This window comes from Salmo trutta, chromosome 14 (assembly GCF_901001165.1).
Source record: "Salmo trutta chromosome 14, fSalTru1.1, whole genome shotgun sequence".
Classification (NCBI taxonomy): domain Eukaryota; kingdom Metazoa; phylum Chordata; class Actinopteri; order Salmoniformes; family Salmonidae; genus Salmo; species Salmo trutta.
Window position 1 is genome coordinate 37,110,300 of NC_042970.1, and position 24,832 is coordinate 37,135,131.

General features: G+C 42.7%; 1 protein-coding gene across 5 annotated transcripts in view; it reads left to right on the plus strand.

Annotated features, from left to right (window-relative positions):
- The first annotated feature begins 1,943 nt into the window (after positions 1 to 1,943).
- Positions 1,944 to 24,832, plus strand: part of LOC115207969 (nck-associated protein 5-like) — a 92,394-nt gene continuing 69,505 nt past the window's right edge. For all 5 annotated transcript variants that reach the window (XM_029775624.1, XM_029775627.1, XM_029775628.1 and 2 more), the window contains exon 1: positions 1,944 to 2,148. The gene's annotated coding sequence lies outside the window, so the exon portion shown is untranslated. The remainder of the gene's footprint in view (positions 2,149 to 24,832) is intronic.

Consider the following 24,832-nt stretch of genomic DNA (forward strand, 5'->3'; position numbering starts at 1 on the left):
GTTTAAAATGTATCAGGGTTTCCTTTTTAAACTCATTTATATAGGTAGTTCTGATATGTACCCTATAGGTCAAAGGTCAAAGTTCTGTTGACCTGAACATTCCCGAAAATGTGTCTGATGGGTAGTTGGGAATCTAAACTTTCCAATGATATATGATTAAAGGGTATCAGTGTGCAATAACTTGTTGTATACTGACATTGTTAGTCATAGGGTATAATCCCTATAGGAAAAACATATGGGTTGGAGGGATGAAAGAAAGCATGTTAACACAGAGAAAGATGCCATTTCTGGACTGTTATCACACATTTTCCAACTCTAGGGACATAGACCTTCAAGAAAATCACTATGAGACATTGTCACCCAAGTGAGCCCGACAGCGAAAATGTGAGGGTCTGGCCCATGGACTTTATCTAACTTCAGATGCCCACCTTGCATATTTTTAAATAAACATATACAATGATGTCAGGACAGTGGAATGCAGTGTAGTAGCACAATACCCTAACTTCCTGAGGTCAGGTATTTTTAGGCCTCAGAGAGGAAGCCAGAATTCCTGTTTACGGAACCATTGGTCTCACAGTGCTGTGTTAGAGAGGAGACATCTGTCCTACTTATGGAAATCACCATTATAAATATCAACCACTACTCACATTGGATACTGTGAGATTGCCAGTCTGTCCATCCCAGCCTTACTGTGATGCAAACCTGGATTCAAATATGATTTGAAATAATTTCAACAACTTTAGCTGCGCTTGATTGAACTTGCCTGTTGCAATGGAACCAATAGAAACGTTTCAAAAGTGCAAACCCTGCTCACCTGGCACTCCAGGCAGGCTAAAGCAAACGCTCAAAGCATTTGAAAGATCTCAAATAGTATTTGAACTGAGGTCTGCTGTGATGTTGGTGTGCCGGAGCCTGTTATTATTTCCCTTTTACGTCACATGAGGGCGCCTTCTTCACAAAAACAGCTTAGGACAGTACCCTTTCAATTGAGGACATAATTGCGTCTATGCTGGACCTGATGTTAACGTTTCTTGTGAAAGATAGAAGAGTATGGGATGTTGAAGTACTTTCTTTGTTTTGATTCCCTTGAGGTTTATTAGACATGTATGGTGGGTAGTGGTTATTAGCGGTTATGCTGGAGATTATTAAAGGATGCAGGATGGGAAGGAGTATATGAGTGTATGGGAAAATGCTATTTCTGACTAGCCATAATAAAAAACCTTATCCCACCTCGTATGTCTCCTCCATTTCCACCTCTCTCAAAGCAGTCAAGGGATTTGAGGAGATAGCAAACTCTAGGTCTATGATGTACATGAAATACAATTATGCATCTACATTAGAAGTTCTATACATGCACAGGGTCACCATGGTCAATCTACTCACTTATAGTTGTCAAACCTATATAGAGTTAATGTGTCGGAAAGACGGGAATGGGAAATTACTATGTAAAACACAAAATTACATGTTGGGTAAATTAATCTCGGTTCCACCAGAACTAAAGTCTCTCGCGCGTAATTGGTCAGTTGCTCCATTAACGTTTACATAGATCTGTCCACGAGAGATTATGGGGAAATAAATCACGGCATGACTGGAACACAGGACTTTCTGAGCATTTACACCCATTGGATATAATCAACAACAAAAAAAAGTTATTTTTTAATAGTATATTATAGTATACTTTATTATGGTATGGTATTGTAGCCTACCTATAGTAGCTTGTATGTTGTATAGTAGGTTATAGTAGAGTGTATATAGAATAGTAGTCATTAATTTACTATAACAACATAATAGTACCATGGGATGTCTTGTACTTAGTAAAATAATGGAGTAAGATTTGTTTGTGTTCGTTTTCAAAATGAGATGTGAGTACCACACAGACATTGGCTGCCCCAATGAGAGCGGGGAGTCGAGAGCAATTTAAAGCCATGACATCACATTTCATGACGACCGCATCCAAATGCGGAAAGACCTCGGTGCGGCTCTTATTTCAATCTTTCTCTGTTCGAGGAAAATAAGGAATGCAGCTTTTTTTTGTTGACAATACGGAGTATCTCGGCTTGATGTGTATTTGTAGACGTGCCTTATTTAACGTTGGTGCTGTATGACTGTCCGTTTATCTCCCAATAAGGCACCATTTTTCTAGACTAGGTAAGTGAATGTTATATTCATCACCGTGTATCGATGTGCCGTTTGAAAAAAATGCTTACGAGTAACGTTAGGGTGGTGGGACAAACCTTAGCCTGGGTATTTAATGTGATGAAGAACGTTGCAAACAATGTATGAGGATGCCACAGAGATGTGTTTGTAGTAGCCTACTATTACTCCCATGTAGGCCTACTTGGTGCCTGTGGTACGTAAACAATGAATTATTATGTGACGTTCATGTCGCTGTATTAATTTAACGTGAACAGGAAACCGGTTACTCGGGGAACATTTATCGCGCCCAGACGGTCATCACGATAATATACCAAATTAAAGTCTTGCCATGCATTGCACATCACCTAATATTTTTTTTCTATAGCAAAATACTTATTAAATACTAGCTGACTAAAAACAACTCTATGGTGAAGGAAGTCTTATTGCCATGTAAGTGCATGTAAGTGGGAGTTTTAATGGGCTACAACACTATCATTAGTAAATAGTAGTTTGCTGTTATTGTCTTATTGTGTCATTATGGAACATGATACAAACTTGATACTTTTCTTAGGCTACAGAACAATGAAGGACAACATGGGTCAACATCTGCTAAAACTATTAGCCTTGATCCTCTGTAGTCCTGTACTCTAAGGCATGTCACATTTGTAAGCCTGCAGTCAGTTTATGCCTTTACTTGCACAGCTATGTCAAGAGAATGAATGCATTGTCATCAGCTTCTCAAGTGAATCCGGCATGCACACATCTTGAAATCGTTTTCCATTATTTTTCAGACTGATTGTTTGGTTTGGAAAGTACAGTAAATCTGGAGTAAATGGCTGCAATATATTCTGGACATTGGCTGCACCTGTTTGCGTATTCAAATATTTACTTGAGCCTATCTTGGTCCAAATGGGCCAGTAATGTGTGCCAGCAGCACTGACTCCAAATGATTCTGACATCACCACTCTCACAGTCATGTCAGTAGGGCCGGCTCCTTGGTAAATTATTCTAGCCAGCTGTAGGTGCCCAGGGGCCCTGACCTCCAGGGGGCCCCCATTGATTGTGTTAGTCACTCTCACTCATATATCATTAACATGGCATAAATCATGGCAAAATATGTCGAATTGCATGGGCCCTCAAAAGGCTAGAGCCGGCCCTGAGAGTCAGTCATCATGATGACTGCTACCTAGGTTGTAAATGTTAAACTAATAGCCAGATATCTTTGGTCAGTGCTAATGTGGTGAGTACATGGCTGTTTCTAACAGTGTCTCAATACATGATAGTGTGATTTGCAAAGTCTGCATCTGATACCTAGATGTATAGCATCAGTAAGCATACTGCGAGCTGCTGCTTTCAAGGAGCGGAACACTAATACAGACGCCTATAAGAAATCCGGCTATGCCCTCAGAGGAACCATCAAACGGGCAAAGTTTCAATACAGGACTAAGATTGAATCCTACTACACCGGCTCTGATGCTCGTCGGATGTGGCAGGGCTTGCAAACTACTACGGACTACAAAGGGAAACCCAGCCGTGAGCTGCCCAGTGATGCAAGCGTACCAGATGAGCTAAATGCCTTTTATGCTCGCTTTGGAACAAGCAACACTGAAGCATGCATGAGAGCACTAGCTGTTCCGGACCACTGTGTGATCATCCTCTCCGTAGCTGATGTGAGCAAGACCTTTCAACAGGTCAACATTCACAAAGCCGCAGGGCCAGACAGATTACCAAGACATGTACTCCAAGTATGCGCTGACCAACTGGCAAGTGTCTTCACTAACATTTTCAACCTGTCCCTGACCGAGTCTGTAATACCTACACTACCGTTCAAAGGTTTGGGGACACTTAGAAATGTCCATGTTTTTGAAAGAAAAGCAAAAAAATGTTGCCAGTATAACATCAAATTGATCAGAAATACATTGTTAATGTTGTAAATGACTATTGTAGCTGGAAACTGCAGATTTTTTTATGGAATATCTACATAGGTGTACAGAGTCCCATTATCAGCAACCATCACTCCTGTGTTCCAATGGCACGTTGTGTTAGCTAATCCAAGTTTTTATCATTTTAAAAGGCTAATTGATCATTAGAAAAACCTTTTGCAATTATCTTAGCACAGCTCAAAACTCTTGTCCTGATTAAAGAAGCAATAAAACTGGCCTTCTTTAGACTAGTTGAGTATCTGGAGCATCAGCATTTGTGGGTTCGATTACAGGCTCAAAATGGCCAGAAACAAATAACTTTCTTCTGAAACTCGTCAGTCTATTGTTGTTCTGAGAAAAGAAGGCTATTCCATGCGAGAACTTGCCAAGAAACTGAAGATCTGGTACAACGCTGTGTACTACTCCCTTCAAAGAACAGAGCAAACTGGCTCTTACCTGAGTAGAAAGAGGAGTGGGAGGCCCTGGTGCACAACTGAGCAAGAGGACAAGTACATTAGAGTATCTAGTTTGAGAAACAGACGGCTCACAAGTCCTCAACTGGCAGCATCATTAAATAGTACCTGCAAAACACCAGTCTCAACAGTGAAGAGGCGACTCCAGGATGCTGGCCTTCTAGGCAGAGTTGCAAAGAAAAAGCCATATCTCAGACTGGCCAATAAAAATAAAAGATTAAGATGGGCAAAAGAACAGACACTGGACAGAGGAAGATTTCAAAAAAGTGTTATGGACAGACAAATCTAAGTTTGAGGTGTTTGGACCACAAAGAAGAACATTCGTGAGACGCAGAAAAAATGAAAAGATGCTGGAGGAGTGCTTGACGCCATCTGTCAAGCATGGTGGAGGCAATGTGATGGTCTGGGGGTGCTTTGGTGGTGGTAAAGTGGGAGATTTGTACAGGGTAAAAGGGATCTTGATGTAGGCTGTGGACGGCACTTAATTGGAGCCAATTTCCTCCTACAACAGGACAATGACCCAAAGCACAGCTTCAAACTATGCAAGAACTACTTAGGGAAGAAGCAGTCTGCTGATCTCAACGCTATTGCGCTGTTGTGGGAGCAGCTTGACCGTATGGTACGTAAGAAGTGCCAATCCAACTTGTGGGAGGTGCTTCAGGAAGCATGGGGTGAAATCGCTTCAGATTACGTCCACAAATTGACAACTAGAATGCCAAAGGTCTGCAAGGCTGTAATAGCTGCAAATTGAGGATTCTTTGATAAAGGAAAAGTTTGAAGGACACAATTATTATTTCAATAAAAAATCATTATTTATAACCTTGTCAACATCTTGACTATATTTCCTATTCATTTCACAACTCATTTAATGTATGTTTTCATGGAAAACAAGGACATTTCTAAGTGACCCCAAACTTTTGAACGGTTGTGTATATACTAGGTGGTGTCAGAGGAAGGCCCTAAAAATTGTCAGAGACTCCAGTCACCCAAGTCATAGGCTGTTCTCTCTGCTACTGCACGGCAATCGGTACCGGAGTGCCAAGTCTAGGTCCAAAAGGCTCCTTAGCAGCTTCTACCGCCATAAGACTGCTGAATAATTAATCAAATGGCCACCCAGACAATTTATTGACCCCCCCCTTGTTTTTACACTGCTGCTACTCACTGTTTATTATCTATGCATAGTCACTTTACCCTTACATACATGTTCAAATTACCTCGACTAACCTGTACCCCCGCACATTGACTTGCTTGTATATAGGCTCGTTATTGTTATTTTATTGTGTTACTATTTTATTTTGTAAATATTTTTCTTAACTCTATTTCATAAACTGCATTGTTGGTTAAGGGCTTGTAAGTAAGCATTTCACAGTAAGGTCTACACCTGTCATATTGGGCGCATGTGACAAATACAATTTTATTTTAATTTGCCTAGAATTAAAAAGTTGTGATGCTTTAATGCATCCTCAAGATAAGTAAGCAACCTGCAAATTTGAGTAGAAATGCTCAATATGATAGGATATGGCATTCATTTGCTGAGACCAAAACCCTTTAGACATCACCCATCTTCACATTCAGATCATTGGTCAATAACCATAATTCGATTTGGTTTATTCATCTCTCTATTTGATCAAAAGGGGGGGAATAACTCAATTGGTGATCTTGTGCTTGCATGTTTTGTACCAACACATGATTGATTATACAGTGATCTTTTATAGTAATTGAATTACCAAGTTGTTGACTAGAGCTATAATAATTTCATAAATTGATTTACTTTGATCTCTACTCCTGATATTATTAACGGAGTAAGACTTTGTTCTGAGAGTTGGCGTGCAGGAGAAAGCTCGACCGCACCTCTTCCCCTTCAGGAGGTTGAAGGAGTTAGGCATGGGCTCTCAAATCCTCAAAGTTCTACAGCTGCGACACTGAGAATATCTTGACTGGCTGCATCACTGCTTGGTATGGCAACAGCACCTCGATCGCATAGTCCTACAGAGGGTTGTGCAGCCAGTCCAGTACATCGCTGGGTCTGAGCTCCCTGCCATCCAGGACCTAATATATATATATATATGCAAGTCAGCCTACGCCGGCCAAACATGGACAATGCTGGGCCAATTGTGCGCTACAGCCTGGATTCAAACCAGGGTGTCTGTAGTGACACCTCTAGCACTGAACTGCAGTGCCTTAGATCACTGTGCTACTCGGGAGCCCAATCAGGTGGCGTGAAAGGAATGCGCAGAAAATTGGTAAAGACTCCAGCCACCCAAGCCATAGACTGTTCTCTTTGCTTCCGCACGGCAAGCAGTACCGGTGCAACAGTTTCCATCCCCAAGCCATAAGACTGCTAAATAGCTAACAAAATGGCTACACGGACTAGCTGAGTTGACCCTTGTGTTTATACAGTTGAAGTCGGAAGTTTACATACACTTAGGTTGGAGTCATTAACTCGTTTTTCAACCATTCTTGTTAACAAACTATAGTTTTAGCAAGTCGGTTAGTACATCTACTTTGTGCATGACACAAGTAATTTTTCCAACAATTGTTTACAGACAGATTTTTTCACTTACAATTCACTGTATCACAATTCCAGTGGGTCAGAAGTTTACATACATCAAGTTGACTGTGCCTTTAAACAGCTTGGAAAATTCCAGAAAATTATCTCATGGCTTTAGAAGCTTCTGATAGGCTAATTGACATAATTTGAGTCAATTGGAGGTGTACCTGTGGATGTATTTCAAGGCCTACCTTCAAACTCAGTGCCTCTGCTTGAAATCATGGGAAAATCAAAAGAAATCAGCCAAGACCTCAGAAAGAAAATTGTAGACCTCCACAAGTCTGGTTCATCCTTGGGAGCAATTTCCAAACGCCTGAAGGTACCATGTTCATCTGTACAAACAATAGTATGCAAGTATAAACACCATGGGACCACGCAGCCGTCATACCGCTCAGGAAGGAGATGCGTTTTGTCTCCTAGAGATGAACGTACTTTGGTGCGAAAAGTGCAAATCAATCCAAGAACAACAGCAAAGGACCTTGTGAAGATGCTGGAGGAAACAGGTACAAAAGTATCTATATCCACAGTAAAACGAGTCCTATATCGACATAACCTGAAAGGCCGCTCAGCAAGGAAGTAGCCACTGCTCCAAAACCCGCCATAAAAAAAAGCCAGACTATGGTGTGCAACTGCACATGGGGACAAAGATCGTACTTTTTGGAGAAGTTTCCTCTGGTCTGATGAAACAAAAATAGAACTGTTTGGCCATAATGACCATCGTTATGCTTGGAGGAAAAAGGGGGACGCTTGCAAGATGAAGAACACCATCCCAACCGTGAAGCACGGGGGTGGCAGCATCATGTTGTGGGGGTGCTTTGCTGCAGGAGGGACTGGTGCACTTCACAAAATAGATGGCATCACGAGGAAGGAAAATTATGTGGATATACTGAAGTAACGTTTCAAGACATCAGTCAAGAAGTTAAAGATTGCTCGCAAATGGGTCTTCCAAATGGACAATGACCCCAAGCATACTTCCAAAGTTGTGGCAAAATGGCTTAAGGACAACAAAGTCAAGGTATTGGAGTGGCCATCACAAAGCCCTGACCTCAATCCTATAGAACATTTGTGGGCAGAACTGAAAAAGCGTGTGCGAGCAAGGAGGCCTACAAACCTGACTCAGTTACACCAGCTCTGTCAGGAGGAATGGGCCAAATTCACCCAACTTATTGTGGAAAGCTTGTGGAAGGCTACCCGTAACGTTTGACCCAAGTTAAACAATTTAAAGGCAATGCTACCAAACACTAATTGAGTGTCTAAACTTCTGACCCACTGGGAATGCGATGAAATAAATAAAAGCTGAAATAAATCATTCTCTCTACTATTATTCTGACATTTCAAATTCTTAAAATAAAGTGGTGATCCTAACTGACCTAAAACAGGGAATGTTTACTAGGATTAAATGTCAGGAATTGTGAAAGCCAAATACATTTAAACTCAGGTTAAGGTGTATGTAAACATCCGACTTCAACTGTAACTTCTTACTTTCTCGTGTTCTTATTTAAATGTTGTTTGTTTTTGTTGGATTTAGAGCTTGCAAGAAAGGCATTTTACTGTACTTGTGCATGTGACATTTAAAACGTATCTTGATTGAGTCACTCACTGTTGTGCAGTACAAGCCGTGTGATTTAGTTACAGTATGGGATTCACATCTAAATGTTTGCCAGCTAGATATTGTTTAACTATTAAGTTAACTGTCTAAAATGTGCTTAATGTTCTGCAGTTATGCATTTTTGGTTTGCAAATTTAGTAGCTAGTTAGCTAAGTGGTTAGCTTCTTCCACAATCAAGCTTTGCTTGGTAACAGCAGAGAATCCCTAAATGTATCAAGAGCCTGGCTGTTTAGTATTTGTTTTGTGTGTGCAGCAAACTGTGTAGCATTTTTTAATTACTTGTATAACATTATGAGCTGGGATATCTGTCCTGCAAATACTTTAGGTCAGGGACCGTATAAAAGTTTGTGCGCTCGTTGGCGTTCTCTATGGGATCTTATATGTACTTGTTAGCATTGCTAACCTTCGGATTACAAAGGCTCAGTGGGGTTTGAAAACAGCGGCCCTTCTGTTACCGAATATCCCACTATGGCAAAAGGTCGGTATGAATGTATTATAATCTGGATACCGCCCAAGCCTGATTTATGTCTTGATTTCATTAGGTCAGCGAGACGGCAGAGAGGAATTACAGAAGCCATCATCTCTAAAGCCATAGGTAAACCTTCTAGTCATGAACATGCAGTATCTCTGACCCTTTTTAAGAGATTCAATCAGGTACTGGTCAAGCCATGGGGAAGTCTGTTGGGCTCAAATCTACCATCTGTGCTGGACGGAGTGAGACATTTCAGATGCATGTAACACGGCTCAACTTTGAAACTAGACCTGCTTCCTGTATTCTGAATATGAGCCCTAGCCAAAAGTAGTGCACTAAATAGGAAATAGGGTTTATTTTTGGGACACACACCTTATGTCCAATACTAGTCAACACCATTGTTTTCAGATGGAGTGTCACCAGTAGATCCTCAAACACCATTATACCGCCAATGTGACCTTGTTAGAAAGCAATGCGTTTGATATGTAGGGAAAGTGAGTATCTGATCACAGTCCGTTGAGCAGGCCAATGCTCAGATACACTCCCACGCATCATTAGCCGCCCATTACCCTAACAGACACCTACTCAGGTTTCCGCGTTGCTAAGCATCAACCAATCGCCGGTCCCCTCTTAAACGATAAAGTGAAATGGAGAGGAAACAATTTAATATGAGTTCCTTTTTTATTTTGTTTCACTTTGATGATGTAAGTGTGGTTGTCAGGGCTGGTGCGTGCACTGCTTTAAATGGGGAACATCTGGGTCGAGCCCTTGAGAGTGCCTCCACCCCCCATCATAACCTATTGCTGTGTAAGTTGTCTGTGCAGATCCGAACTAATTGGTTTCATTTTATTTTACAAGCCTATTTTCTCACTGCACTAAAACATCTGAAAGTGCATTAAAAGGGAATACTCATTACGTTCTGCTAATAGTTTCAGCCCAACCGAATCGCCCCCTCGTCAGTTTTCCTACACTGTTTGGAGATTGTTTTAGGGGTCTTGGGGAGATTTATTTAGGAAGACATCAGATTGTTTGTGTCGATTTTGTTTTAGTGTGTGATTTATTTGATGTTGAGGATATTCATCTCTCTGATCTGTACTGTCTCCTGTGATGTAGTCTGTCACAGTGTCAGTTTGTGCTGCATCAGTATTTGACTTTGTTTTGGGTCTCTTGGACAAGGCACTCCCACAGGGTGTAGTAGTCCCTTTTAAATCGACTGCAGAATTTCAAACAAATTTTGTCTCTCGCCCTCTCTTCCTCCATTCTTCCATTTGCTTCCATTGTTTTTCCACATTGCTTTGTTCTAATGTTTCAGTCCTCCAGAGAATCAAAACATCAAAGCTCGTTGAAGGCCTTAATCTTGTCCTTAGTTTGTCTACATGTGGAGAGTAAAGAATTAATGTCTTAGTGGAATATACTTTATTTGTTATGTAGTTTATTTGACCCCCTATTTTAAAGTGAAAACATCTTACTGATGTTTAGGGACATTTAAACCCTTTAGAAACTTTTCAATGTGACCTAACCACTGTATATCAAAATAGATTTTTTGCTGACCAGTATAGATCAGTGTGCTGTCTGCCCATTGTGGGAAGTGTTATCCCGTTATTGAATGCAAGGATTGCTCTGATGAACACCAGCATGAATACCCTATCTAGGCCTATACTCTGAACTTTCACATGCCCATCCCAGATGGTGCTCCTCTGGTTTCTTTATTCTCGCCTCCTGTCTGCCACCCTTTTCTAATCATTCTGAAATCACAAATCCTGCTTAAGGGATCTGCCCCAGCCCTCAACTACAGCAGAAACATTAGCCCTCCCTGCCGCCTGCTCAAAGGCCTGGGTGGGCTGGATGGAGTGAGTGGATTTTCTTGTTCAAGAAGTTTAGTCAAATCTATGGTTGGTTTTCTTCTCCAACTGAAGGCACGCAATCACGTTGACCTGTAGTCTGTGTTTTGAAAGGGCTGTCTTCCAGGGTATGAATACGTTTTCCAGAAATTCAAAACTATTATATCCATGTCTCAAATGGAACCCTATTCCCTACATAGTGCACTACTTTTGAACAGCCCTGGTCTCAGGTAGTGCACTATGTAGGGAACAGGGTGCCGTTTGGGACGCACTAATACGCTCTCCCTTGAAATAATGAGGTCAGCTGAAATGATCAGAGGTTGTTGAGAGAAATGTTCCTCACAGGCTAGCATCCTATGCATGTTGGATACACTAGCGGTTCTGGGGGGGTAGGGGTCGGGGGGGGCCAGTGCCCCTGTGAAAACAATTTTGGACCCCCTTGTGGCCCCCCTAAATGTGGAGTATGAAATAATTTTTACATACATTTTTTTGCTATTGTTCTTTTTTTACATCCGTTATTAGACAGTGGCAACGATGATGATTATGAACATGGTCTTTTGCCTGCTAATGCCTGCAATGCAGTGAAGAAAACGATATGACAAGAATAACGTCTAATGTAACTGGCCCCTCTAACAGTACAACTGGCCCCAGCTTGGCCCCCCCAGTTGAAATGGTCTAGAACTGCCACTGGTTGGATAAGAGTTTGTGTTAACCACAGTGGGTGTTATCATTCAAAACAACAGTTGCAGAATTTGTAAGTAAATTGAGTAGTAATACTGAATGAGTTATGTCAAAAGTTCAAGTGCACTGTATGTGGGCAATTCCACGGTGACCAAATTGTGCTGAGACTCAGATTTTTTCACTTCAAATGTATGCCAAACAAAAACCCTTGCTTTCAAGTTTAACAAACCATACATGTCTATGCACAAGGAGTACTTTAGTATTATTATGTTTTTTTTACAATTTACACAGAATTTTACAAAGACACATTTACTGGAAGAACTGTGCAGATGCAAAGTTTGGTAACAGAATTTCAGTCAAATCTCCCTCAGTTTGTTTTTAGTTTTCCAAAAACTAAAAAATATCTGCCCGACTTAAGATTCAACGATGTCTGCAGAAAGAATGGGGAGTCGGCTATGACATGACACATTAACTTAGAAAAAATCTATTTTGGTTATTGAACTACAGTAAGTGAAGTGGATTTACACCCGGTAACGGAATGTATTTCACAGAAATGCATAATTATGTATATGAATGGCATTCTCTTCATTGTGATGTGTCACGCCCTGATCTGTTTCACCTGTCCTTGTGCTTGTCTCAACCCCCCCCCCCCCCCTCCAGGTGTCGCCCATTTTCCCCATTATCCCCTGGGTACTTATACCTGTGTTTGTCTGTTGCCAGTTTGTTTTGTTTGTCAAGCCAACCAGCGTTTTTCTCAGCTCCTGCTTTTCCCCAGTCTCTCTTTTTCGCCCTCCTGGTTTTGACCTTTGCCTGTCCGGACTCTGAGCCCGCCTGCCTGACCACTCTGCCTGACCCGTTGCCCCTACTATGGATTTCTGACCTCTGCCTGACCTGAGCCTGCCTGCCGTCCTGTACCTTGGCCCCACCACTCTGGATTATCGACCCCTGCTTGCCTTGACCTGTCGTTTGCCTGCCGCTGTTTCTGTAATAAACATTGTTACTTCAACACAGTCTGCACTTGGGTCTTACCTGAAACGTTATAGATGTATCCTAAATAGTTACACATGTATCAATATGAAATATCCTCCTTTGCATATTTGGGTTTTATTCTACACTATTTTAATGAGCTCTGACCCCAAACAAGACCACATTTAGTTGGACCGGAACAAATCCGAACCAGTCAGACGCCTATGTTTCACAAGTTTGGACATCAAGGTAGAGTATAGTTCAATACATTATAGTGTACTCAACTCTAGTGTGCTCTACTGTGTACTGTACTGAACTCTGCTCTACAGTACAGCACTGTACTCTACTTTTCTTTACTGTACAGAACTATACTTTTCTTTACTGTGCTGTGCTGTCCAAACTTGTGAACCCAACTGTGCTTTGTGACTGCTATGATTTCCCGTTGTAGCCAATTCAATTACAGACATTTTGATAGCGGTTTTGTAAAAAAAAAAGTTTGAATCACTTTTTATAATTCATTACTGGGTCTTCCTTTCCTCTGGCGGTCTTCATGAGAGCCAGTTTCATCATAGCGTTTGATTGTTTTTGCGACTGCACTTGAAGAAATGTTCAGAGTTCTTGAAATTTTCTGCATTGACTGACCTTCATGTCTTAAAGTAATGAATGCTGTCGTTCTCTTTGCTTATTTGAGCTGTTCTTGCCATAATATGGACTTGGTATTTTACCAAATAGGACTATCTTCTGTATACCACCCCTACCTTGTCATAACACAACTGATTGGCTCAAACGCATTAGGAAGGAAAGAAATTTAACAAGGCACACCTGTTAATTGAAAATGCATTCCAGGTGACTACCTCATGAAGCTGGTTGAGAGAATGCCAAGAGTGTGATGTCTTCACTATTATTCTGCTATGTAGAAAATAGTAAAAATAAAGAGAACCCCCAATATATTATTTTGTAAATATATTTTCCACTAACCCTACTACCCCTCCCCTAATTGGAGAACACTAATGAACAACAACACTTAGGCTTCTACTTCCAGCCCTATATGACAATCTATTTTACAATAGTTATATTTTGTTTGTTTTTAGTTCTGTCCTTCCTCAACCTCTCCCATATATTTCTGATGTCCATCCCGTTTTGTTTCTATGCCATACCTTTTTAACTGTGCTGTTTAACAAAGTTCTGAACCTATATACATTTTACATTAGTTATCTTGTTTATTAGTCCCACCCTTAACCTCCATTCAACCGCTCCCATCTATCTCTTAACACCATCCATATAGGATTTCTATTTGCCATATATTTTTCAATTGTGCTGTGATGTTTCACAAAGGTTCTGAACATTACTATTCTCATAGTTTCTACAGATTGTACATTTGTAAGATTTTCCTGTTGCTAAAATTATTATATTATTGATTGATTTTTGACAGACTTTTCAAATCACCTAGTAGTGCTACCTGCAGAGTTAGCTTGAGGTAAATGTTGCAATGTATATGCCTTAATTCAAAAATATATACAGACTCTTAGCTTTCATTTGACACCCAATTTGACATGATCCTATGAACTTCACATGTTGGTGCTCATGCGTCCTTTTACCTAGAAGTGAACATGTTTGTCAGCCAGGGCACTTTGCACACTGAATCATCTCTCTTGTCAGCATTTGTAGTGAATGTGAGAAGCAATTTTGAATTTGGCTTACAGCAGCTTGGTAATGTAACAGACTATACTTAACTTTATAGGAATGCACTTTGTTTATCCGTGACTCAATAAATCATCCTCACAATCCAGCTGCCAAGTTGGACGAGCCATTTCATGAAACATCAAATGCAACACCACCACATTTGACTGCACATTTTACTGAGAACGTGTTTGAATGATGTGTTCTCAATGACTCTCGCCTGTTTTTGCATAGATACTGACTATGCATAGATAATACACTTTGAGTAGCAGCAGTGTTAAAAATAAAGGGGGGGAGGGGTGTCAATGTAAATAGGGTGGCCATTTGATGAGTTGTTCAGCAGTTTTATGGCTTGGGGGTAGAAGCTGTTAAGGAGCCTTTTGGACCTAGACTTGGCACTCCGGTACCGCTTGCCGTGCAGTAGCAGAGAGAACAGTCTATCACTTGGGTGACTGGAGTCCTTGACAATTTTTAGGGGCCTTCCTCTGACACGCCTAGTATATAGGTCCTGGATGGCAGGAAGCTTGGCCCCAGTGATGTACTTGGCCGTACGCACTACTCTCTGTAGGGCCTTGCGGTCGGATGCCGAGCAGTTGCCATACCAGGCGGTGATGCAACCGGTCAGGATGCGCTCGATGGTGCAGCTGTAGAACTTTCTGTGGATCTGGGCACCCATGCCAAATCTTTTCAGTCTTCTGAGTGGGAAAAGGTGTTGTCGTGCCCTCTTCACGACTGTCTTGGTGTGTTTGGACTATGATAGTTTGTTGGTGATATGGACACCAAGGATCTTAACTCTTGACCGGCTCCACTACAGCCCCGTCGACGTGAATGGGGGCGTCTTCGGCCCGCCGCCTTTTCCTGTAGGCCACGATCGGCTCCTTTTGTCTTGCTCTGCTCACATTGAGAACAAGGACTATGGTGGTCTGCTTGAAACATGTAGGTAGGACAGACTCAGTCAGGGAGATGTTGAAAATGGCAATGGCCTTGTGCTCTGCTCTGTTCCTGGATAGATGTTTCCTGGCGGGGGGGGGGGGGGGGGGGGGGTGTAATGTGAAAGACCAACGCCTCGGGTTACATCACTGGTTGCCTCTCAAATGTTACAGTATTTCCTACATAGGGCTCTATCAGCCCCAGTCAAAAGTAGTGCACTATCTAGAGAATAGGTTGCTATTTGGGACGGAGTTCAAGTCTCTCTGCCCTGCACCATCACATGCCAGTTTGCACATCATAACTCATGTATATTTCAAAGGCTCTCTGCTCTTCTTTTATTATTAGTGTCTTTCTCACAATGGAGCTGCTGTGCTGTTACGTAAGGCTGTGTGAAACGCAAAGGACCTGAGTTATTTATAGACAGCGTTTGTTGTTGATGTGCGGAAGCTGCAGTGTGTGAGTGTGTGTGTGTGTGTGTGTTCAGGGCTAATGGATGCAGCCTTTGATATTCATCACCTTTGATATTCATCATCACTAGATGTGCATGAATTGTGGTCTTAAAGAGCCTTAGATCAGTTTTGTTTCTCTATGCGAGTAGATTGGATGTCTTCCAAATGACACCCTATTCTAGTTTAGGTGACACAACATATAGGTCTCTTTGCTTCAGACGGATCGACCTTGAGTGACCTTTTTTAAATAAACCCAGTGGTCAATCCCATTACCCGCGCTGTATTGCTTTAGGATTTGTCATCTCAACATTATACAGTACGTTCCAAATAGCACCCTATTTCCTATGTAGTGCACTACTTTTGACCAGGGCACATATGGTGCCATTTTGGACAACCTTATATATTCTGCTTGTCCAGAATGGCAGTGTTTTGATTAATCCTTGCAACAGATTGGTGTGCAAAGCAGTTTGTAATGCTGTTCAGAATGCACTGACAATGGCAGACTCTGGAGTATTTTAACTAAGCCATCCTGGCACAAGAGACCAACTGGAGATGTTTTATTATTTTTCTACATTGGAATGGAGACATCATTTAAGATTTGATTCCATTGTGCCCATGTCCTCCTTAGTTACGGGCCTGCCCATACTACTTGTCTGCAGTGAAAAATACCCCCTTCTCCGCAGAGCCATCCCTAAAACAGAAGTTAACTGCCAAATTCCATTTTTAGCCATTTTGTTTTCACTCTCAAAATCACTTTATTTTTATTGAAAAACAAAATTGGATGTTCTAAGTCTACAATAATGTTTAAACCACAACAGGAGACCACTTTTAGGTTAATGCAATTGTCTTTTTAGGTTAATGCAAAAAGATTTGTCATGGGTCCTCAGATCTGGTTGCATCACTGCCTGGTACTGGGGCTAAGCTGCCTGCCATCCAGGACCTTTACACCAGGCGGTGTCAGAGGAAGGCCCTAAAAATTGTCAAAGACCCCACCCACCCCAGTCATAGACTGTTCTCTCTACTACCGCATGCCAAGCGGTACCGGAGTGCCAAGTCTAGGACCAAAAGGCTTCTCAAGAGCTTTTACCCCCAAACCATAAGACTCCTGAACAGGTAATGAAATGGCTACCTGGACTATTTGCATTGTGTGTCTCAACCCCTCTTTACACTGCTGCTACTCTCTGTTTACCATATATGCATAGTCACATTAATTGTACATTCATGTACACACTACCTCAATTAGCCCGACTAACCGGTGCCCCCGCACATTGGCTAACCAGGCTATCTGCATTGTGTCCCGCCACCCACCACCCGCCAACCCCTCTTTTACGCTACTGCTACTCTCTGTTTATCATATATGCATAGTCACTTTAACCATATCTACATGTACATACTACCTCAATTAGCCTGACTAACTGGTGCCTGTATATAGCCTCGCTACTGTTATTACTTTTTACTGTAGTTTTTTATTTCCTTATCCATTGTTCACCTAATACCTATTTATTTACTTAAAAATTGCACTGTTGGTTAGTAAGCATTTCATTGTAAGGTCTACTACACCTGTTGTATTCGGTGCACGTGACAAGTAAACTTTGATTTGATCTACCAGGTAGACCGTTTGGGTAATTGGTGTTGCTGTAGCGCTCATGTGATTGCAGAGTTTGCGAAACAAATGGCCACTGGATTGATGCAAATAATCATGATATCATTCTGCCAGGTACGCATAGGCTACTTTTGTAGTAACAATTTTAATTGAGAAGGTTTTTGGGGAAAGCCATTCCATCTCTACCAGGAAAAAGTTTATCGTTAGCGTCATCACTAATGGCTACACCAAGGAGCAACGCACACAGACAAGGGCATTCCTGTGCCGTTTCAGGAAATACGCATCACTGATGCATTTTGTTCATGTCTTATAATTCACTTGGGCAAATTCATTTATTTACTAAGAAATTCTATACATTTAGTTGATTTCCTATTAACTTCAATTCATTTGTGAATATTGTTGAATTCAGTTTTAATGTTTGGATTCTGTGACCCCGTCTGCAATGCAGATTTTATAGGGTCCTAAGAATATAACACTGGCAGAAATGGCTCAGATGAATAAAGTCGGGGACAGTATGGAAATCACAGCCTCTTTGTGCCTATGTTGACTAGGTCCTCAGTATATTACAGCCAGGGAAAAAAATAGAAAATTGAGAGGGCCTTATCCGAAATTATGCAAAGCTGTGCCCGGGAGGCTAGGAATTGGCTGAGGAGTCTGGCTGATATTTAAACACGTGTGAAATATATGTGCATAGTAATGGAGCTGTAATGGGGAAGGGGGCGGGAGATATGTACTGATCAGTTTAGTTGGTTTGATGGGTGTCCCACATATACAGTAGAGGACAGCTTCTAGCCACCATCCATACTTTTCACTAAGAGGTAGGGAAGCGGGAGGGGGAGTGTTTGCTACAACCTAACCCTCCTGATTTGTTCACCACGGGCAGTATGAAGGCAAGGCAGACAATGTCACATGAAATGTTCTTTTTGTGCGTTTTAAAGAAGCTGCCACGTGTCGAATTTCACATTCACTTTGACTTTGCTACGGCGGGCTGCAAGGAGGCACATTTAAATATTTAGCTGTTTGGCTCTAAAAAGCCTCATGTTGTTGCCTATGCTAAATATTGAGGGTGCAAGATTACAGCTTTGTTGCCACTGCAGGTCTAGGCTGGAGTATACAGATGTAGGATCTTAATCCACATCGACGGGCCGCAGTGGAGAAGGTCAAGCTTCAAGTTCCTCTGCGTGCACATCGCTGAGGACCTGAAATGGTCCCTCTACACCGACAGCGTCGTGAAGAAAGGTGCAACAGCGCCTCTACAACCTCAGGAGGCTGAAGAAATTCAGCTTTGCCCCTAAGACCCTCCACAAACTTCTATAGATGCACCATCGAGAGCATTCTGTCGGGTTGTATCACCCCCTGGTATGGCAACTGCACCGCCTGCAACCGCAGGGCTTTCCAGAGGGTGGTGCGGTTAGTCGAACTCATCACCGGGGGCACTCGCCTGCCCTCCAGGACATCTACAGCACCCGGTGTCACAGGAAGGCCAAGAAGATCATCAAGGACCTCAGCCACCCGAGCCACGGTCTGTTCACCCCGGTACCATCGAGAAGGCTGAGACGGTACAGGGGCATCAAAGCTCGGACAACAGCTCTATCTCCAGGTCATCAGACTGTTAAACAGTCATCACTAGCCAGGCTCCGCCCGGTACCCTGCTCTGAACCTTGAGAACTGTCTCTAGCCGGCTACCACCAGGTACACTACCCTCCACCTTAGACTGCTGCCCTATGAACATAGTCATTAAACACTGGTCACTTTTTAATGTTTGCATACTGTTTTACCCACTTTATATACTGTATTCTAGTCATTGCTCATCCTATATAACTACTACTGTACACACCTTTTATATTAATATACTGTCTATACACACATTTACTTATAGCTATATTTATATTCCAGGCTTGTTCTTTTTTTTGTGGGGGGGGGATTCTGTGTGTATTGTATTGCTAGCTATTACTACACTGTTGGAGAAACATAAGCATTTCACTGCACCTGCGATAACATCTGCATATCAATCAAATTTGGTTTTAGAATTTGATCCCCCTGTTGTAAGAAATGTCCTGCACGGCAGGAAAAGCAAACTTGTAGTGTATTCAAGGTTTAAAAATGCTTCTAAAATGTGTAATTTCCACTTTAAAAATGGCAGACTTGATTTGTCTTAAAACATTTATCAACCCCTACAAAAAATGTTAATTATAAATGTATAATACACATTTCCTGTTGTTGCAGGATTATTTCCCTGCTGTGAGAAATGGGTCAGATTAAGATCCTATATCTGCATAAAAGGGATTGTATACCCAAATCTCTACCTTAACTGTCACCATTTTAGTGGATTGATATCACTAACATGGCTAGATAGCAGTCAACCGGCATCGCTTTAACTTTTCTGTGGGGAATTAAAATGAAATATGAGTTCTCAACCAGTAACTCCTGCAATTGTATAAACCGGGATTTGTAGGCCCACCGATCAAAGTCCAAAGACAAAAAAAATAGGGGACTCAATTTACTGTTGAGAGTTAGAACAGTACAATCCACAAGGTGCAATTTTGAAATTTGGTTGTGCATCAGCAGTTTCTCTTGTCAGTCACTGTCAGTCACTGACAGTCACTCAATTAGCCCATGTCAGCTAAATATTGTTGTTATTGGTAAGTTAGTCTAGCGGTCAGCTATCTAAACTTGTAGTAATCATGGTCGAATTATCGACCGGGGGGGCCCCATTGATTTTGTTAGTCACACTCACTTGGATATCATGTTAACTGCACACATTTCTTTCTGCCCCACGATAAAATTAGTTGAATTTAAGGACATTTACTCAAACTTGCAGGATTGGGGGCGGGTCCATAATAGTAATAATAATAAGCTTAGGCCCCCCAAAAGACTAGGGCCGACTGCATGTGTTGGTATGAATGTGAGTACGTAGACCAGTGATAAATTCCCACGATAATTATTATTTTTTCTTTTATTTTTTTGTGGCACCCACCCCCATCTAAGATGCCTATACCTGGTATAGTGACATGGGGATGCTTGAACTGTTGTTTCAGTGTAGAGTATGTATTTTTTTTATTTTTTTTTCGTCAGTCCTGGCAGTTGTTTACCTACACTACATGACCAAAATGATGTGGACACCTGCTCGTCGAACATCTCATTCCAAAATCATGGGCATTAATATGGAGTTTGTCCCTCCTTTGCTGCTATAGCAGCCTCCACTCTTCTGGGAGAGCTTTCCACTAGATGTTGGAACATTGCTGCAGGGGCTTGCTTCCATTCAGCCACGAGCATAAGTGAGGTCAGGCACACTTATGTTGGGCGAATAGGCCTGGCTCGCAGTCGGTGTTCCAATTAATCCCAAAGGTGTTCGATGGGTTTGAGGTCAAGGCTCTGTGCAGGCCAGTCAAGTTCTCGACAAACCATTTCTGTATGGACCTCGCTTTGTGCACGGGGGCATTGTCATGCTGAAACAGGAAAGGGCCTTCCCCAAACTCTTTCCCCAAAGTTGGAAGCACAGAATAGTCTAGAATGTCATTGTATGCTGTATTGTTAAGATTTCCCTTCACTGGAACGAAGAGAATGTGTTTCCACTGCTCCAGAGTCCAATGGCGCCGAGCTTTTCACCACTCCAGCCGACGCTTGGCATTGCTCATGGGGATCTTAGGCTTGTGTGTGTTGCTTCCAAAGGCAGTTTGTAACTCAGTAGTGAGCGTTGCAACCGAGGACAGACTATATTTAAGAGCTTCAGCACTCGACAGTCCCGTTCTATGAGCTTGTGTGGCCTACCACTTCGCGGCTGAGGTATTGTTGCTCCTAGACGTTTCCACTTCACAATAACAGCACTTACAGTTGACCAGGGACAGCTCTAGCAGGGCATAAATTTGATGAATTGACTTGTTGGAAAGGTGGCATTCTATGACGGTGCAACGTTGAAAGTCACTGAGCTCTTCACTAAGGCCATTCTACTGACAATGTTTGTCAATGGAGATTGCATGGCTATGTGCTAAATTTTACCAACCTGTCAACAACGAGTGTGGCTGAAATAGCCGACTCCTCAATTTTTTTTTTTAATTAACTTTTAACTAATTTGAAGGGGTGTCCACATACTTTGTATGTATAATGTATGTCCTGTGTAAAGATGTCCTATGGAATGAGTGGAAACTGCAGGTTGTCACTTTGAGGTGACTCATGAGACGGACACATACACACTGCTAGCCTTAGGCGGTATACCATATATATATATATATATATATACATATATATATACATATACATATACATATACATACGATACATACATACGTTACATACGATATATACAGTACCAGTCAAAAGTTTGGACACACCTACTCATACAAAGGTTTTTCTTTATTTTTACTATTTTCTACATTGCAGAATAATAGTGAAGACATCAAAACTATGAAATAACACATATGGAATCATGTAGTAACCAAAAAAGTGTTAAACAACTCAAAATATATTTTAGATTCTTCAAAGTAGTCACCCTTTGCCTTGATGACAGCTTTGCATACACATGGCATTCTCTCAACCAGCTTCATCTGTAATGCTTTTCAACAGTCTTGAAGGAGTTCCCATATGCTGAGCACTTGTTGGCTGCTTTTCCTTCACTCTGCAGTCCAACTTATCCCAAACCATCTCAATTGTGTTGAGGTTGGGAGATTGTGGAGGCCAGGTCATCTGATGCAGCACTCCATCACTCTCCTTCTTGGTCAAATAGCCCTTACACAGCCTGCAGGTGTGTTGGGTCATTGTCCTGTTGAAAAACAAAACAAATGATAGTCCCACTAAGCGCTAACCAGATGGGATCGCTGCAGAATGCTGTGGTAAGCGTGCCGGTTAAGTGTGCCTTGAATTCTAAATAAATCACTGACAGTGTCACCAGCAAAGCACCCACACCATCACACCTCCTCCTCCATGCTTCATGGTGGGAACCATACATGCGGAGATCATCCGTTCACCTACTCTGCATCTCACAAAGACTAGGTGGCTGGAACCAAAAATCTCAAATTTGGACTCATCAGACCGAAGGACAGATTTCCACCGGTCTAATGTCCATTGCTCGTGTTTCTTGGCCCAAGCAAGTCTCTTCTTATTATTGGTGTCCTTTTAGTAGTGGTTTCCTAGCAGCAATTTGACCAGGAAGGCCTGATTTCATGCAGTGAACAGTTGATGTTGAGATGTGTCTGTTACTTGAACTCTGAAGCATTTATTTGGGCTGCAATTTCTGAGGCTGGTAACTCTAATGAACTTATCCTCTGCAGCAGAGGTAACTCTGGGTCTTCCTTTCCTGTGGCGGTCCTCATGAGAGCCAGTTTCATCATAGCGCTTGATGGTTTTTGCGACTACACTTGAAGAAACTTTCTTGAAATGTTCCTTTTTGAGTGACCTTCATGTCTTAACGTAATGATAGACTGTCGTTTCTCTCTGCTTATTTGAGCTGTTCTTGCCATAATATGGACTTGGTCTTTTTTAAATTATTTTACCCCCTTTTCTCCCCAATTTCGTGGTATCCAGTTGGTAGTTACAGTCCTTTTCCATTGCTGCAACTCCCGTACGGGCTCGGGAGAGGCGAAGGTCGAGAGCCGTCGTCCTCCGAAACACAACCCAACCCAGCCAAGCCAAGCCGCACTGCTTCTTGACACAACGCCCGCTTAACCCAGAAGCCAGCCGCACCAATGTGTCGGAGGAAGCACCGTACACCTGGTGACCGTGTCAGCGTGCATTGCGCCCCTACCCGCCACAGGAGTCGCTAGTGCGTGATCGGACAGGAACATCCCTGCTGGCCAAACCTTCCCCTAACCCGGACGATGCTGGGCCAATTGTGCGCCGCCCCATGCGTCTCCCGGTTGTGGCTGGCTGCGACAGAGCCTGGACCCGAACCAGGTTCTCTAGTGGCACAAGCGCTACCACTGTGATGCAGTGCCTTAGACTGCTGCGCCACTCGGGAGGCCCGGACTTGGTCTTTTACCAAATAGGGCTGTCTTCTGTATACCAATCCTACCTTGTCACAACACAACTGATTGGCTCAAATGCATTAAGAAGAAAATACATTTCACAAATTAACTTTTAACAAGGCACACCTGTTTAATTAATATGTGTTCCAGGTGACTACCTCATGAAGCTGGTTGAGAGAATGCCAAGAGTGTGCAAAGCTGTCATCAAGGAAAATGGTGGCTATTTTCAAATATAAAATATACACTGCTCAAAAAATAAAGGGAACGCTTAAACAACACAATGTAACTCCAAGTCAATCACACTTCTGTGAAATCAAACTGTCCACTTAGGAAGCAACACTGATTGACAATAAATTTCACATGCTGTTGTGCAAATGGAATAGACAACAGGTGGAAATTATAGGCAATTAGCAAGACACCCCCAATAAAGGAGTGGTTCTGCAGGTGGTGACCACAGACCACTTTTCAGTTCCTATGCTTCCTGGCTGATGTTTTGGTCACTTTTGAATGCTGGCGGTGCTTTCACTCTAGTGGTAGCATGAGACGGAGTCTACAACCCACACAAGTGGCTCAGGTAGTGCAGCTCATCCAGGATGGCACATCAATGCGAGCTGTGGCAAGAACGTTTGCTGTGTCTGTCAGCGTAGTGTCCAGAGCATGGAGGCGCTACCAGGAGACAGGCCAGTACATCAGGAGACGTGGAGGAGGCCGTAGGAGGGCAACAACCCAGCAGCAGGACCGCTACCTCCGCCTTTGTGCAAGGAGGAGCAGGAGGAGCACTGCCAGAGCTCTGTATAATGACCTCCAGCAGGCCACAAATGTGCATGTGTCTGCTCAAACGGTCAGAAACCGACTCCATGAGGGTGGTATGAGGGCCCGACGTCCACAGGTGGGGGTTGTGCTTACAGCCCAACACCGTGCAGGACGTTTGGCATTTGCCAGAGAACACCAAGATTGGCAAATTCGCCACTGGCGCCCTGTGCTCTTCACAGATGAAAGCAGGTTCACACCGAGCACATGTGACAGACGTGACAGAGTCTGGAGACGCCGTAGAGAACGTTCTGCTGCCTGCAACATCCTCCAGCATGACCGGTTTGGCGGTGGGTCAGTCATGGTGTGGGGTGGCATTTCTTTGGGGGGGCGCACAGCCCTCCATGTGCTCGCCAGAGGTAGCCTGACTGCCATTAGGTACCGAGATGAGATCCTCAGACCCCTTGTGAGACCATATGCTGGTGCGGTTGGCCCTGGGTTCCTCCTAATGCAAGACAATGCTAGACCTCATGTGGCTGGAGTGTGTCAGCAGTTCCTGCAAGAGGAAGGCATTGATGCTATGGACTGGCCCGCCCGTTCCCCAGACCTGAATCCAATTGAGCACATCTGGGACATCATGTCTCGCTCCATCCACCAACGCCACGTTGCACCACAGACTGTCCAGGAGTTGGCGAATGCTTTAGTCCAGGTCTGGGAGGAGATCCCTCAGGAGACCATCCGCCACCTCATCAGGAGCATGCCCAGGCGTTGTAGGGAGGTCATACAGGCACGTGGAGGCCACACACACT